Raw genomic sequence first — 18891 nt, forward strand, 5'->3', positions numbered from 1 at the left:
ATCCAGACATTAATGCGCCAGATTATGAAATCAAAGGACAAATTCTACATATGGTGACTAATCAATGCCAATTTAGTGGTGCACCGAAGGAAGATCCATATGAACATCTTCGTACCTTTAATAGGATCTGCACACTATTTAAAATAAGAGAAGTTGAGGATGAACAGATATATCTCATGTTATTTTCCTGGACTTTAAAGGGAGAAGCCAAAGATTGGTTGGAATCGTTACCTGAAGGGGCGATCGATACATGGGACGTTTTAGTTGAAAAATTTCTTAAACAATTCTTTCCGGCATCTAAAGCCGTAAGACTTCAAGGAGAAATTGTTACATTCACACAGAAGCCAAATGAAACTCTATATGAGGCATGGACAAGATTTGGAAAGTTATTAAGAGGATGTCCGCAACATGGTTTAGATACCTGTCAAATAGTATAAATATTCTACCAAGGATGCGACATCAATGCAAGGAAAGACATAGATATTGCAGCTGGTGGTTCCATTATGAAGAAAACCGAAACTGATGCTTACAAAATTATTGATAACACTGCTTCCCACTCACATGAGTGGCACCAAGAAAAAGATATCGTTAGATCATCTAAAGCAGCTAGAGCCGATTCTAGCCATGACTTAGACTCCATTTCCGCAAAGATAGATGCTGTGGAGAGACGAATGGAAAAGATGACTAAAGATATCCACTCAATACGAATTAGTTGTGAGCAGTGTGGAGGACCACATTTGACAAAAGATTATCTCAGTATTGAATTAACAATGGAACAAAGAGAGAATGTTTCATATCTAAACCAAAGGCCTGGAAATAATTATCAGAATAATTATCAACCGCCAAGACTGATTTACAATCAAAACCAGAATTATAACCGAAATATTCCATACAACAACCAACAAGGTCCTAACAATCAACAAGTATCTAACAATACTTACAACTAGTAAAGACCTAATTTTCAAAACAAACCACCACAAACCGATGATAAAAAGCCGAATTTAGAAGATATGATGACGAAGCTAGTTGAAACTCAAATGCAGTTTTTCACATCTCAGAAACAAACGAATGAACAAAATGCTCAAGCATTTAGAAATCAACAAGCTTCTATTCAAAACTTGGAACAAGAAGTAAGTAACCTAGCAAGGTTAATAGGTGAAAGAAAACCGGGAAGTTTACCTAGTGATACAAATGCTAACCCCCAGAATGAAACAGCTAAAGCCATTACCACAAGAAGTGGTACAACACTTAAACCATCTGAAATACCTGTAACTTCTGATGAAGCTATTCCTACTCCACAAGAACCACAACCTAATCAAGATAAGGAAAAAGAACCGGTAGTTGAAAAGGTTAATGAAGATAACACAGTTAAGGATAAACCTTATGTTAAACCATACCAACCACCACTTCCTTACCCGAGTAAAATGATGAAAGAGAAACTTGAAGTCGAGCAATCCAAATTCTTGGATATGTTTAAATAGATAAATGTAAATCTTCCTTTCATTGATGTGATTTCAGGAATGCCTAGATATGCTAAATTCTTGAAAGATCTAATCTCAAATAGAAAGAAAATGAAAGAACTCTCGGCTGTTACTATGAATGCTAATTGTTCAGCAGTGCTGTTGAATAAGATACCAGAAAAATTATCTGATCCAGGAAGTTTCACAATTCCATGTTTTCTGGGTAGTCTTAGTTCAATAGAAGCATTGGCAGACTTAGGTGCTAGTATAAATTTAATGCCGTATTCACTATACGCTAAACTAGACCTTGGAGAATTGAAACCAACAAGAATAAGCATACAACTAGCCGATCAATCAATAAAATATCCTAGAGGGATAATGGAGAACATGCTAGTTAAAGTTGGTACTTTAGTATTTCCAGTAGATTTTGTTGTTCTGGACATGGAAGAAGATTCTCAAGTTCCTCTCATATTAGGAAGACCATTCTTAAACACGGCTAAAGCAATGATAGACGTGTTCGGTAAGAAACTGACCCTAAGTATACAGGACGAGAGTGTTACCTTTTCAGTTGATAGAGCAATGCAACAACCGCAATCTGCAGATGATACATGTTATTATATTCAAACTATAGATTCACATGCAGAATTATTAGAAGAATTTCCATAATTACAAGGAACAGGAGAATGTTCTTTAGGAGAAGGTAATAAACCAATTGATGAAGCTGAAATGTTAGCTACACTTATAGCTAATGGATATGAACCAACAACAGAAGAAATTCAAATGCTAAAAGAAGAAGACAGATATCGATATAAATCATCGATAGAAGAACCTCCGAAATTAGAGTTAAAGCCACTTCCAAACCATTTGGAATACGCTTATTTACATGGTGAATCTGAATTACCTGTAATAATATCGTCTTCTCTTACTGAATATGAGAAATCACAACTCATTTCTGTGTTGAAAGCTCATAAACCAGCCATTGCATGGAAGATTCATGATATTAAAGGAATAAGTCCTTCGTATTGCACACATAAAATCCTTATGGAAGAAGGTCATAAAACGTATGTGCAACGCCAATGAAGACTAAATCCGAATATGCAAGATGTAGTTAAAAAAGAAATTATTAAACTGCTAGACGCAGGTCTAATTTATCTAATTTCTGATAGTCCATGGGTAAGCCCAGTTCAATGCGTGCCTAAGAAGGGTGGCATGACTGTCATTACAAATGAAAAAAATGAGCTTATTCCTACTAGGACTGTAACAGGATGGCGTGTATGTATTGATTATAGAAAATTAAATGACGCCACCAGAAAAGATCACTTTCCCTTACCTTTCATTGATCAAATGTTGGAAAGATTAGCCGGAAATAGTTTTTATTGTTTTCTTGATGGATTTTCTGGATACTTTCAAATTCCAATAGCACCCGAAGATCAAGAGAAAACCACATTCACGTGCCCTTATGGTACTTTTGCTTACAAACACATGCCATTTGGACTTTGCAACGCCCCTGCAACCTTTCAAAGGTGCATGATGGCGATTTTTCACAACATGATAGAAGAATGCATGGAAGTTTTCATGGATGACTTTTCAGTCTTCGGTGATACATTTGAATCATGTCTAGTTAATCTGGAACGAATGCTTATTAGATGCGAACAATCAAATCTAGTACTTAATTGGGAGAAATGCCATTTCATGGTTAAAGAAGGCATCGTTCTTGGACATAAAATTTCAAAAGAAGGAATTGAAGTGGATAGAGCTAAAGTAGATGTAATTGCTAAACTTCCACATCCCACCAATGTTAGAGGAGTTAGGAGTTTTCTAGGGCATGCCTGTTTTTACCGACGTTTCATAAAAGATTTTTCTAAAATTGCCACTCCTATGAATAAACTCCTAGAAAAGGATGCTCCATTCATCTTTTCAGATGAATGTATCAAATCTTTTAATATTCTTAAAGAGAAACTCACTAATGCGCCGATCATGATAACACCAAATTGGAATCTACCGTTTGAACTAATGTGCGATGCAAGTGATTTTGCAATGGGAGCCGTTTTAGGACAAAGGATTGAAAAAAGATTTCAACCTATATATTATGCTAGTAAGACGTTACAAGGAGCACAAACAAATTACACAACTACTGAAAAAGAACTCCTTGCTATTGTCTTTGCTTTTGACAAATTTCGTTCATATCTCGTTCTAGCAAAAACGGTGGTCTATACCGACCATTCTGCTCTTAGATACCTATTTTCGAAACAAGATGCCAAATCAAGATTAATCTGTTGGATCTTACTCTTACAAGAATTCGATATTGAAATCCGAGATAAAAGAGGAGCAGAAAATCTCACCACTGATAATCTTTCTCGTCTTGAAAATCCTGAATTAGAAGTTCTAAATGAATCGGCCATACATGACAACTTCCCGGATGAATATCTATTGAAGATAGATTATAATGAAATACCATGGTTTGCAGACTATGCAAACTACTTAGTATGTGGATTCCTTGAAAAAGGATTATCGTACCAAAAACGAAAGAAATTCTTCAGTGATATAAAACACTATTTTTGGGAAGATCCACATCTGTTTAAAAGTTGTCCCGATGGAATAATACGCCGATGTGTATTCGGAGATGAACCTAGTAAAATTTTAAACCATTGTCACACAGGACCAACAGGAGGGCAGTATGGGCCTCAACTAACAGCAAGAAAAGTTTATGATACTGGATTCTATTGGCCTACAATTTACAAAGACGCACACCTTCTTTGCAAATCCTGTGATGCTTGTCAAAGGGCCGGAAAAATAAGTCAACGTGATGAAATGCCACAAAATGTCATTCAAGTATGTGAAGTATTTGACATTTGGGGTATTGACTTTATGGGTCCATTTCCAAAATCTCATAATAATCTCTATATTCTCGTAGCCATTGATTATGTATCTAAATGGGCGGAAGCACAAGCTCTCCCAACTAACGATGCACGAGTTGTAGTCAACTTTTTAAAGCATCTTTTTGCAAGGTTTGGAACACCGAAAGCTTTAATAAGTGATCGGGGAACTCATTTCTGTAATAATCAACTTGAGAAAGTTCTTAAAAGATATGGAGTAACTCATAAAATCTCCACTGCTTATCATCCACAAACAAGTGGACAAGTTGAAAATACCAACCGAGCTTTAAAACGTATTCTAGAGAAAACCGTAGGATCAAATCCAAAGGAATGGTCCATTAAGTTGGAGGATGCACTCTGGGCTTTTAGAACAGCCTACAAAACTCCAATTGGAACCACACCTTTTAAACTCGTCTACGGAAAAGCATGTCATCTTCTAGTAGAAATTGAACACAAAGCATTTTGGGCTTTGAAGACATGTAATCTTGATTTACATGAAGCTGGACGTCTACGATTAAGTCAATTAAATGAATTAGAAGAATTAAGACATGAAGCATACGAAAATTCGTTAATCTATAAAGAAAGAACGAAGAAATGGCATGATAAAAGAATCAGAAGTTCAAAAGAATTTAAAGAAGGAGACAGAGTTCTTCTTTTCAATTCACGATTCAAGCTATTTCCTGGAAATTTGAAATCAAGATGGTCTGGACCATTCATAGTCAAAAGAGTTTTCCCATACGGAACGATAGAATTAATAAATTCAAATGGAATTGAATTTAAAGTTAATGGTCACAGAGTTAAACATTACATAGATAGTCCGATGGAAGTCGACAACGAAGTTAATCACAATTTCGATACCACAGCTAACTAAGTGTGAGGAGAATCAAGTCTTTTAAGGATTTTATGTATTTCTGTTAGAGTTAGATTGTCTGTTTTCGTGTAGTTCTCGAAAATGGAACCCGAATGGTCTTTCCCTAGCAGACCCTAAAGAACTAGTCTTCTCCCCCCATTCTGAATTTTTATTTTTTTTAGGAAATGAAGACTGCCTGTGAACTAAACCATAGTCTAATGCTACACGCCTTGATCACTAAACGTAATAATGACACACTTCTGAGTGAAATAGTATCAGTAATCAGAGAAAGATTGGACGGAGTAAGAAAAGAATCCAGATGCGAAGATAATAAGTTACAATTTGGTAAAGGAAAATCAAAATCCGCAGCGAAAAGAAGAGAACGACACCTTGAAAGATGTCACAAATGCGGAAAATGGTCACATGGAGGTAAATGTTCAAATAATCAAACCTATTAAAATACCGAATTTGTTACTTTATGCAGAGACGTACCGTTCATATGTCTAGAAGAAAAAACACTGAATGCTCGAGGTTACGCCTATGTAGCTATGGAAAACTAATTAAACCGACTATCTTATGAATGGGATAGATCATATAACTAAGAATACTATCTCACAGGTAAGTCTGTACAGTTTTTATTTTTTTATTTTTATTTTTAACCTTTTGATAATAAACGCTAATTTGTTCGCTATAAAGTATTAAATTGGTATTGAATAAAATTAGGTTTGGCGACCGAAATTATTGATATCATACAAAAATTTATTACATCACTGTGAAATTTAACGTTTATTCTTAAGGTATAAATATCTTTAATCAATCAATCCAAAATATTTCAAAAATTCGTCATGAGTTAAATTAGGTCATGGAACTGAAATTACTTTACCGAAAAGAGGGGCGCATATTTTTGATAATATTTGATTGATTAAAGTGGGATAAAAGCCAAAAAGATTTTTAATTTTATTTTTTTACCATGTTTTTAAAATTAATATATAAATATTAAATTAATATTTTGAACTTTGTAAAATCAATATATTTAAAATTGTAAATATTTGAAAAATTAATCTTTTTAATATAATTTTGTATGTATAAAAACAAAAATATAATATAAGTTTGGTGTGAATTTACAATATGAATTTTAAATTTAAGTTTGGTGTGAATTTAAAAACAAAAATTTACTTTATTTCGCTAAGTTAAAAATATGATTTTTAAAATTCGTCGTGAGTTGAAGACTAGGTCGTTGAACCGAAATTGCTTTACCCGAGGGAGGGACGAGAACTTTTATTATCATTATTTTTAATCTTATTGAATTAAAGTATGCCAAAAACATTAAAAAAATCCAAAAATCTTTACTTTTAAAACCGCGCTTTAAATTGACAAATTTTAAATTTTTGTCGAGGGACGGACTAGGACAACGATCCGAAACACCCTCGCTCCTAAAGGAAAACAAAATTTTTAGAATTTAATTAATTATAAGTTTTATAAAGTATAAAGTTTTATATAAAAAAAATGCAAAAGTACTGTACCCGGGGCTCCATGCGATCGCATGGAGTTAGGCCTTTGTTTCCATGCGATCACATGGGGAGTAAAATCAGGCGTGATACAAGCAGTCGCCTGTTCTGTTCTTCAACACACAAAACACACAAACACGAACCAACCCCAAAATCACCTCTAAAATTCACAATTTTCCATCGTAATTCGTCATTTTTCTTGCTTTAATCATGCCTAGATTCTCATTCTTCAGCAAAATGGTAAAAATTACACTCCTAAACTCATAAATTTGCTAGTTTTTGTGATAAATTCCAATTTTTTACCTAATGCAATTTTGTTAATTTCTAGTGTAATTAGTGTTAAATTGTTAGTATTTTATGCATGTATAACCTAGATTGATGCTATTTAACATGATTTGAAGCCAAAAACTTCAAAAATTTTAGAAATCTAGGGTTTGTGTTCTTGAGTAATTTGGGGCTTTTTGATATAAACAGGTTATGGCCAATTTTTGTTATGAATTATTGCTAAATTGAGTAGTGTAACATGTTTAGATAGTTAAATGATCCAAACATTGATCCTAAACATGATTTTTGGAGATTAAAGTGGACTTTTTAAGTCCAAAATTCATGAACTTGATTAATTTGATATATTTGTCATTTGAGACTTGTTTAATTATTAGTAATGACTATTTTGACATGATATTTGAGTTAAATGCTTATGAATTTTGTATATATTTTCATATGTGCTTATTTGAAAAGTGTAGAATTGTGAAAAATTGTGAAAATGTATATAAGTTTAATTTTGATTTAACATGTTATAGTGATTGTTTTAAGTTGTTATTTTGCTAACACTAATGCATATTTGGATGCACAAATTTTGTGTTTAATGTGTTTTGCAGAAAGCCGATACTGGAGGTTCAGGAGCATCATCATCTAGACGACCAGCACCAGAACCAGAACCAGAAATGCAACACGAACAAGAACCACAACAGGAACAACAACAACAATAGCCTGATCAGCACGTACCTTATTATGATCCGGTACAGTTTGTTGATGAATTCATAGTATTCCCAATGAGGCCGCCAGTAGAATTCCCAACGATTCCTGAGCACACTCTGCATCCTAATCTGAGATTTGATAGGAGATGGAGAGATTACGAGACATATCAAAGGAACAAATTCAAATTGGTAACAAAAAATGTAGAGGTGCCAAGGGTAATCGATTGGGCCCCTTTGGAAACGGTCCATCTAGCTGACCGTGTTAGACAGCTTTTAGTTCAAAGGTATGGCAGTTCTTCTTTTACAGATTGGAAACGTCTTTTCACCATTCGTAGACCTGTATATAAGGAATGGTGTGTTGAGTTGATGAGTACTGTATCACTGGATACAAATATAGTTAGAATAGATGATAGAAGATTTCTTAGGTTTATCCTTGACGGTAGGATGTACAGAATGTCCATGCTGGATATGGCCAGGGCCTTACAGATATATACTCCTGGTGAGTTGCTATTACCCGATTGTACAAATTTGATTCATTATGGTGAAAGGGTAGATAGTAACTTTGACGCTGACGCCATTTGGAGGCGTATGTCACATTTTGATGTTTTTACACGAGCAGGAGGACACTCCTATACACATATTGACAGAGCCGAGCTTCGTATTATTCATAGATTTTTTGCTAACTCGATTACACAGAGAGGTCACAATAAAGAAAAAATTACCTTACATGATTTATTCTACCTAAAGTGTATTCGGGATCCTAGAAGCTTTGTCAATATCCCTTACTGTGTTGCTTTTTATTTATCTAAAATGGTAGAGGGAATGCAGGACGAGAGTATAATAGGAGGAGGTATTTTTGTTACTCTCATTGGAGAGTATTTAGGTGTTGATAGGAACCAAGGGGGTCCATTACAGCTTTGTAGAGAACAGGTTGAGCCCTTAGGATTGAAAGTTTATGTGGGTGCTAAGGTATTGAAAAGTAGACGTAACCAGGCAGTACCCTATGAGGGATCTCATCCTCAGGTAGAGAGAGGCTCAGACGAGGAAATGGAGGAGGTGGAAGACATTAGGGATGTCTTTCGAGATGCTATTCTTGACGTCCACGTTCGTATAGATGAGGAAGCAATGACGAACGCGGCCATACATAGTATGTATGAGCAGTGGAACTCCGAGCGAGTATACGAGGATTATAGGCAACGCCAACACGATAGCTGGTTAGTTCATCAGCACCAAATCATGAGCCAGCTATCATATCAGGTACCAAATAATTACGTACCTACTCGACCTGCTCATTTTCCGCCACACAGCCCCGATATCCGACCACCCTTTAACCGGTATGACTATAATCAAGCCTATCAGAACACCTATAACCAACAATGGAACCCACCTGACGAGATGAACTGGAATCCATATCCAGACTGATTTAGTTCCATTTGGTTATTTATATGATTTTTATGTTTTTATCTTTTTTACTTATTCATGTTTAAACTTATGTAATTTAATATACTTATGTAATCTTTATCATTTTTATTATTATTGTGTACTAATATTTCACATTTAGGATTTGAAAGTGGGATATTAAGTCCCATTTCAAATTGCCATGCATGTTTATATTTGTATGTATGTATATGGTAAATTGTACAAAACAGGGTAAAACAGCGCATTTTCAAAGACTGGCATTAAGTTTAGCAAAAGCTACTAATTTTGATGACAAGATAAATGTGATGTAACAACAGACGGAATGGACAAATGATATGTACCATTTATCATTCAGCAAACAAACACCAATATGTTTGGAAACTTTGGTAAAATTTGATCATTTCTACGCTAATCACCCTCAATAATTTAAATTGTTACTGATTTCTTACAAATGAGGGCATTGCAAGATCTTAAGTGTGGGAAGGGGTTAAATTCTTTCGAATTTTTTAAATTTTTTTACTTTAAACACTTGGTTACCATTAGAAATACTAGTAAAGTAGTAGTTGTATTAGAATCTAGTGCTCTCTGATAATAAAGAACAGCCCTAGTTTTATATACTGACTACCCAATTCTAGTAAAAATTTTCAAAATTTTCAATTAAATGAACTCAAAATCATGTTTATACATATTTATGAACGATAAAACTAGGTGTTAACACCGAAATTATTGTTACCTCGGAAAGGACATAAATTGAGAAACAAACCAAAATGTTAGAATTCATTTAAAATGGAATAGGGGACAATAAAAAGGAAAATAAAAGTCAAGTGTGGGAAATTTTCACCGAGTTATTCAAAATATATATCACATATTTTTGTACAAATAATTGAAAATACTTTTATTTTGGACGATAATTAACTGTTTTACCCGATGAAAGAAAAGAAGAGATGGATCTACACGATGAATCAATTCCATCGTTTAAAGGAAGTAAAGTCTTTCGAAAAAGACACGCACTTCTTGATTTAGGTCATGAAGTTGTCGTCCAGACCAGCTGTAGGTTGATGAAAAATCTAGAAAAGTCATCTCTAAAATCAGCAGGAAATCCACGGACCTCAGTATAAAATAGGGTCGCCAAGTGGTCAGATTTATCCTAACCATGAGAAGGATTTATCTCGTACAATGGGGGGCACCGTGCAAATTAGCTTGATAAGACTAATAAATCAGATCCCCAGAAAGGATAATCTCCTTAAAAGATCAAAAATCAGCTTTTAAGCCTGATATTACTCAATCCTAGAGATTGACCTTAAAGATTGAGAATTCAAACTCATGGAATTCAATGATATCTAAACTCGAGCTTGAACGAGAAAATATTTTGATTAAATTATAAACCGATTTGTTTTCTGAAAACCCATTTTCAATGCTTTCATTACCATTGAACGTAAAATTCTAGGAATTCACCTGGAATTCATTAGGTCATCTGAACCAAATCGGGTGTCAACCGTAAGAACGTGGTTGCATAGCATGGTCAAAGACAGGACCTTGTGCCAGACCGAAAAATTATAGGGTGAGCTTTACTATTGCTCCTACCAAGGATAGTAATTGCAACCGACACGTTATAGACCATAATTAAAAGCATGTCAGGGGACATTGCCTTAACAATTGCTTGTTCAACGCTTTCCTTTATAACCGGACGGTAGTTTACCGAAAGGTAATATACGGAGCAAGTATACTGGATGTGTTACTTTCCTAATACAAGGTTAGCAAGTGGGTGACACAAAACCACAAGTTTTGAGCTAAACTTTTCAAATCTGAAACCCACCAAGCCCACAAAAATATTTTGCAAACACCGGTGAAGGGTTATTTCGGAAAACTTATCTAGGGTTAAAACTAGATTTAATTTTCAAAAGATCAAATGTTTTCATAAAGATCCAATTTCCTTAATGGATCTAAATTTTATAGTCATGTGGGACTGTAAACCACATCGTTACTACCATTGTTTATACTGCCGTAAAGAAATTACTGATGTACAAAGTGTGAAGAATAAAGAAGTGATTCTAGTATTTCAAGACATATTGCTTGAGGACAAGCAACGCTCAAGTGTGGGAATATTTGATAATGCTAAAAACGAACATATATTTCATAGCATTATTCCTCAAGAAAGACAAGCTTTTAGTTGCAATTGTCCTATTTACAAGTGATATTCGTTTAAATAATAAAAGGTGAAGACAAAAGACAGATTCGACGAATTGAAGACGCAAACGACCAAAAAGATCAAAAGTACAAAATACAATCAATGAGGTTCCAATTATTGATAAGAAACGTCTAAAAATTACAAGAGTACAAGATTCAAAACGAAAAGTACAAGATATTAAATTGTACGCAAGGACGTTCGAAAATTCGGAACCGGGACCAGAGTCAACTCTCAACGCTCGACGCAACGGACTAAAAATTACAAGTCAACTATGCATATGAATATAATATAATATATAATTAATTCTTAAAATTAATATATATATTATATTATATTTAAATAAACATCGGGCTACAACTATTAAACAAAACGTTCCCACAAGTGACGGAGTCGGTAATTGGGGTAAGAAATGAGGTTTTTAGATTATTACGGGACTGTTGGACATTACGTAACCCTCATCCCTTTTACGACGTTACAACACGCTGTCTTATCAACGGCCATAACGGTTATGTTCCACAAGACCAAGGATGGGAAGTAGTCCTAGTAAAACCAGAATGCATGACTTGTTTCTAGACGTATGAATTACATGTATTTATTGCCTTTGCTGAATGACTTGTGTACTAGCAAGAATTATCTTCACAACCATCTTGTATCAAATTTATTGTGTGCTATATTTCATGCTATATGTAAAATAAGCGGTATTGTAAGTTTGTAAAATATTGTGTAAAAGTTTGAACGTAAAAAATTATTATAATCAGTTTTTCATATAGAATTGTAGTAGTTGAATTGTATATTAGCTACTAAGTATGAACTTAACGGGTAGGTACTACCCGAATTTAAACTTATAAAATGCTAATATGAAGAAAAAGCTTTTGTAAATGAGTTCATATTATGCTACGAAATACTATTAACTACTCTTAATATTCTGTATGATTAACTTGTTCCATTTGACTATTTTGAAGGAAATGGCACCGACTACTCGACACACCGTGAATATGAATGAAGAGGAATTCCGTACTTTTCTAGCTTCAAACATAGCCGCAGTACAGGCTGCGCTACATACCAACAATAACCTTGGATCTAGCAGTGCAGGAAATCGTGTAGGATGCACCTACAAAGAATTCACTGCCTGCAAACCTTTGGAATTTGATGGAACCGAAGGACCGATCGGATTGAAACGGTGGACCGAGAAGGTCGAATCGGTGTTTGCCATAAGTAAGTGTACTGAAGAGGACAAAGTGAAGTACGCTACGTATACCTTCACAGGTTCTGTGCTAACATGGTGGAATACCTATCTAGAGCAAGTGGGACAAGATGATGCGTACGCACTACCGTGGTCAGCATTCAAGCACTTGATGAACGAGAAGTACCATCCCAGAACCGAGGTCAATAAGCTCAAGACAGAACTTAGAGGGTTACGAACCCAAGGATTTGATATTACCACGTATGAAAGACGATTCACAGAATTGTGCCTATTGTGTCCGGGAGCGTTCGAAGATGAGGAAGAGAAGATCGACGCGTTTGTGAAAGGATTACCGGAAAGAATCCAAGAAGATATAAGTTCACACGAGCCCGCCTCCATACAACAGGCATGTAGAATGGCTCACAAACTAGTGAACCAGATTAAAGAAAGAATTAAAGAACAGACTCCTGAAAAGGCCAATGTGAAGCAAGTCAAAAGAAAATGGGAGGAAAACGGTGATAAGAATCACCAATACAACAACAACAGCAATTACAACAATAATCGCAACAATTATCCCAACAATCGCAACATCAATCGCAACTACAACAAATGGCCCAACAACAACAACAACAACAACAACAACAACAACAGCAACTATAACAATTATCCCAACAACAATAATAACCGCAACAACAACAACAACAACAACAATCAGAAGCAGCTATGCCAAAGGTGTGAAAAGTATCACTCGGGGTTCTGCACCAAATTTTACAACAAGTGTAAAAGAAATGGTCATAGCGCGGCGAAGTGTGAGGTCTACGGACCAGGGGTTAATAGAACGAAAGGAACAAATGGTGTCGGAACGAGTAATGGCGGAGCAAGTAGTGTCGGAGCAAGTTATGCCGATGTAGTTTGTTATAAATGTGGAAAACCGGGCCACATTATTAGAAATTACCCGAACCAGGAGAACACGAATGGACAAGGCCGCGGAAGAGTTTTCAATATTAATGCGGCAGAGGCACAGGAAGACCCGAAGCTTGTTACGGGTACGTTTCTTATTGACAATAAATCTGCTTACGTTTTATTTGATTCGGGTGCGGATAGAAGCTATATGAGTAGAGATTTTTGTGCTAAATTAATTTGTCCATTGACGCCTTTGGATAGTAAATTTTTACTCGAATTAGCAAACGGTAAATTAATTTCAGCAGATAATATATGTCGGAATCGAGAAATTAAACTGGGTAGTGAAATATTTAAGATTGATTTGATACCAGTATAGTTAGGGAGTTTTGATGTAATAGTTGGCATGAACTGGCTGAAGAAGGTGAAAGCAGAGATCGTATGTTATAAAAATGCAATTCGCATTGTACGAGAAGAAGGAGAACCCTTAATGGTGTACGGAGAAAAGGGCAACACGAAGCTACATCTTATTAGTAATTTGAAGGCACAAAAACTAATAAGAAAAGGTTGCTATGCTGTTCTAGCACACGTCGAGAAAGTACAAACTGAAGAAAAGAGCATCAATGATGTTCCCGTTGCAAAAGAATTTCGCGATGTATTTCCGAAAGAATTACCGGGATTACCCCCACATTGATCCGTAGAATTTCAAATAGATCTTGTACCAGGAGCTGCAACAATAGCTCGTCCTCCTTACAGACTCGCACCCAGTGAGATGAAAGAACTGCAAAGCCAATTACAAGAACTTTTAGAGCATGGTTTCATTCAACCAAGCACATCACCGTGGGGAGCTCCTGTTTTGTTTGTCAAGAAGAAAGATGGTACATTCAGGTTGTGTATCGACTACCGAGAGTTGAACAAACTTACCATCAAGAAACGCTACCCACTACCGAGAATCGACGACTTATTTGATCAACTACAAGGCTCGTCTGTTTATTCAAAGATTGACTTACATTCCGGGTATCATCAAATGCGGGTGAATGAAGATGATATTCCAAAGACTGCTTTCAGAACACGTTACGGTCATTACGAGTTTATGGTCATGCCGTTTGGTTTAACTAATGCACCAGCTGTGTTCATGGACCTTATGAACCGAGTGTGTGGACCATACCTTGACAAGTTTGTCATTGTTTTCATTGATGACATACTTATTTACTCAAAGAATGATCAAGAACACGGTGAACATTTGAGAAAGGTGTTAGAAGTATTGAGGAAGGAAGAATTGTACGCTAAGTTTTCAAAGTGTGCATTTTGGTTGGAAGAAGTTCAATTCCTCGATCACATAGTGAACAAAGAAGGTATTAAGGTGGATCCGGCAAAGATAGAAACTGTTGAAAAGTGGGAAACCCTGAAAACTCCGAAACACATACGCCAGTTTTTAGGACTAGCTGGTTACTACAGAAGGTTCATCCAAGACTTTTCCAGAATAGCAAAACCCTTGACTGCATTAACGCATAAAGGGAAGAAATTTGAATGGAATGATGAACAAGAGAAAACGTTTCAGTTATTGAAGAAAAAGCTAACTACGGCACCTATATTGTCATTGCCTGAAGGGAATGATGATTTTGTGATTTATTGTGACGCATCAAAGTAAGGTCTCAGTTGTGTATTAATGCAACGAACAAAGGTGATTGCTTATGCGTTTAGACAATTGAAGATTCACGAACAAAATTATACGACGCATGATTTGGAATTAGGCGTGGTTATTTTTGCATTAAAGACTTGGAGGCACTACTTATATGGGGTCAAAAGTATTATATATACCGACCACAAAAGTCTTCAACACATATTTAATCAGAAACAACTGAATATGAGGCAGCGTAGGTGGATTGAATTGTTGAATGATTACGACTTTGAGATTCGTTACCACCCGGGGAAGGCAAATGTGGTAGCTGACGCCTTGAGCAGAAAGGACAGAGAACCCATTCGAGTAAAATCTATGAATATAATGATTCACACTAACCTTACTACTCAAATAAAGGAGGCACAACAAGGAGTTTTAAAAGAAGGAAATTTAAAGGATGAAATACCCAAAGGATCGGAGAAGCATCTTAATATTCGGGAAGACAGAAACCGGTATAGGGCTGAAAGAATTTGGGTACCAAAATTTGGAGATATGAGAGAAATGGTACTTAGAGAAGCTCATAAAACCAGATACTCAATACATCCTGGAACGGGAAAGATGTACAAGGATCTTAAGAAACATTTTTGGTTGCCGGGTATGAAAGCCGATGTTGCTAAATACGTAGGAGAATGTTTGACATGTTCTAAGGTCAAAGCTGAGCATCAGAAACTATCAGGTCTACTTCAACAACCCGAAATCCCAGAATGGAAATAGGAAAACATTACCATGGATTTCATCACTAAATTGCCAAGGACTGCAAGTGGTTTTGATACTATTTGGGTAACAGTTGATCATCTCACCAAATCAGCACACTTCCTGCTAATAAAAGAAGATGACAAGATGGAGAAGTTAGCACGACTGTATTTGAAGGAAGTCGTCTCCAGACATGGAATACCAATCTCTATTATCTTTGATAGGGATGGCAGATTTATTTCAAGATTCTGGCAGACATTACAGCAAGCATTAGGAACTCGTCTAGACATGAGTACTGCCTATCATCCACAAACTAATGGGCAGAGCGAAAGGACGATACAAACGCTTGAAGACATGCTACGAGCATGTGTTATTGATTTCGGAAACAGTTGGGATCGACATCTACCGTTAGCAGAATTTTCCTACAACAACAGCTACCATTCAAGCATTGAGATGGCGCCGTTTGAAGCACTTTATGGTAGAAAGTGCAGGTCTCTGATTTGTTGGAGTGAAGTAGGGGATAGACAGATTACGGGTCCGGAGATAATACAAGAAACTACCGAGAAGATCATCCAAATTCAACAACGGTTGAAAACCGCCCAAAGTCGACAAAAGAGCTACGCTGACATTAAAAGAAAAGATATAGAATTTGAAATTGGAGAGATGGTCATGCATAAAGTTGCACCTTGGAAAGGCGTTGTTCGATTTGGTAAACGAGGGAAATTAAATCCAAGGTATATTGGACCATTCAAGATTATTGATCGTGTCGGACCAGTAGCTTACCGACTTGAGTTACCTCAACAACTCGCGGCTGTACATAACACTTTCCACGTCTCGAATTTGAAGAAATATTTTGCTAAAGAAGATCTCACTATTCCGTTAGATGAAATCCAAATCAACGAAAAACTTCAATTCATCGAAGAACCCGTGGAAATAATGGATCGTGAGGTTAAAAGACTTAAGCAAAACAAGATACCAATTGCTAAGGTTCAATGGAATGCTCGTAGAGGACCCGAGTTCACCTGGGATCGTGAAGATCAGATGAAGAAGAAATACCCGCATCTATTTCCAGAAGATTCGTCAACACCTTCAACAGCTTAAAATTTTGGGACGAAATTTATTTAACGGGTAGGTACTGTAGTGACCCGAACTTTTCCATGTTTATATATATTAATTGAGATTGATATTTACATGATTAAATGTTTCCAACATGTTAAGCAATCAAACTTGTTAAGACTTGATTAATTGAAATAGGTTTCATATAGACAATTGACCACCCAAGTTGACCGGTGATTCACGAACGTTAAAACTTGTAAAAACTATACGATGACATATATACGGTTATATATATAGTTAACATGATTTTATTATAAGTATGTATCTCATTAGGTATTTTAACAATGAGTTATATACATAAAAATGAGACTATTAATTTAAGAAACTCGAAAACGATATATATAACGATTATCGTTATAACAACGTCTTACTAGGTACATATGAATCATATTAAGATATTGATACACTTGGTTAATTATGTTAAATGATAAGTAAATATATTATTAAGTGTATTAACAATGAAATACATATGTAAAAACAAGACTACTAACTTAATGATTTTTAAACGAGACTTATATGTAACGATTATCGTTGTAAAGACATTTAATGTATATATATCATACTAAGAGATATTCATACATGATAATATCATGATAATATAATAATTTAAAATCTCATTTGATATTATAAAAATTGGGTTAACAACATTTAACAAGATCGTTACCCTAAAGGTTTCAAAACAACACTTACATGTAACGACTAACGATGACTTAACGACTCAGTTAAAATGTATATACATGTAGTGTTTTAATATGTATTTATACACTTTTGAAAGACTTCCATACACTTATCAAAATACTTCTACTTAACAAAAATGCTTACAATTACATCCTCGTTCAGTTTCATCAACAATTCTACTCGTATGCACCCGTATTCGTACTCGTACAATACACAGCTTTTAGATGTATGTACTATTGGTATATACACTCCAATTATCAGCTCTTAGAAGCCCATGTGAGTCACCTAACACATGTGGGAACCATCATTTGGCAACTAGCATGAAATATCTCATAAAATTACAAAAATATGAGTAATCATTCATGACTTATTTACATGAAAACAAAATTACATATCCTTTATATCTAATCCATACACCAACGACCAAAAACACCTACAAACACTTTCATTCTTCAATTTTCTTCATCTAATTGATCTCTCTCAAGTTCTATCTTCAAGTTCTAAGTGTTCTTCATAAATTCCAAAAGTTCTAGTTTCATAAAATCAAGAATACTTCCAAGATTGCAAGTTTACTTCCAAGTTTTCTAAATCCATTCCAAGTAATCATCCAAGATCAAGAAACCTTTGTTAATTATAGTAGTTTATCTTTCTAATACAAGGTAATAATCATATTCAAACTTTAATTCAATTTCTATAACTATAACAATCTTATTTCGAGTGGAAATCTTACTTGAAATTGTTTTCGTGTCATGATTCTGCTTCAAGAACTTTCAAGCCATCCAAGGATCCTTTGAAGCTTGATCTACTTTTCTCATTTCCATTAGGTTTATCCAAGGAACTTGAGGTAGTAATGATGTTCATAACATCATTCGATTCATACATATAAAGCTATCTTATTCGAAGGTTTAAACTTGTAATCACTAGAACATAGTTTAGTTAATTCTAAACTTGTTCGCAAATAAAATTAATCCTTCTAACTTGACTTTTAAAATCAACTAAACACATGTTCTATATCTATATGATATGCTAACTTAATGATTTAAAACCTGGAAACACGAAAAACACCGTAAAATCGGATTTACGCTGTCGTAGTAACACCGCGGGCTGTTTTGGGTTAGTTAATTAAAAACTATGATAAACTTTGATTTAAAAGTTGTTATTCTGGGAAAATGATTTTTATTATGAACATGAAACTATATCCAAAAATTATGGTTAAACTCAAAGTGGAAGTATGTTTTCTAAAATGGTCATCTAGACGTCGTTCTTTCGACTGAAATGACTACCTTTGCAAAAATGACTTGTAACTTATTTTTCTGACTATAAACCTATACTTTTTTCTGTTTAGATTCATAAAATAGAGTT

The 18891-nt window shown here is 35.1% G+C and overlaps 1 non-coding gene across 1 annotated transcript; it reads right to left on the minus strand.

Moving 5' to 3' along the window:
• Window positions 1–308: 308 nt before the first annotated feature.
• LOC139860736 (small nucleolar RNA R71) lies at window positions 309–415 on the minus strand. Its single transcript, XR_011763360.1, has one exon. It is a non-coding gene; the product is annotated as a small nucleolar RNA R71 (small nucleolar RNA).
• Between the last annotated feature and the right edge of the window lie 18476 nt (window positions 416–18891).

Source organism: Rutidosis leptorrhynchoides, chromosome 7 (assembly GCF_046630445.1).
Source record: "Rutidosis leptorrhynchoides isolate AG116_Rl617_1_P2 chromosome 7, CSIRO_AGI_Rlap_v1, whole genome shotgun sequence".
Taxonomy (NCBI): domain Eukaryota; kingdom Viridiplantae; phylum Streptophyta; class Magnoliopsida; order Asterales; family Asteraceae; genus Rutidosis; species Rutidosis leptorrhynchoides.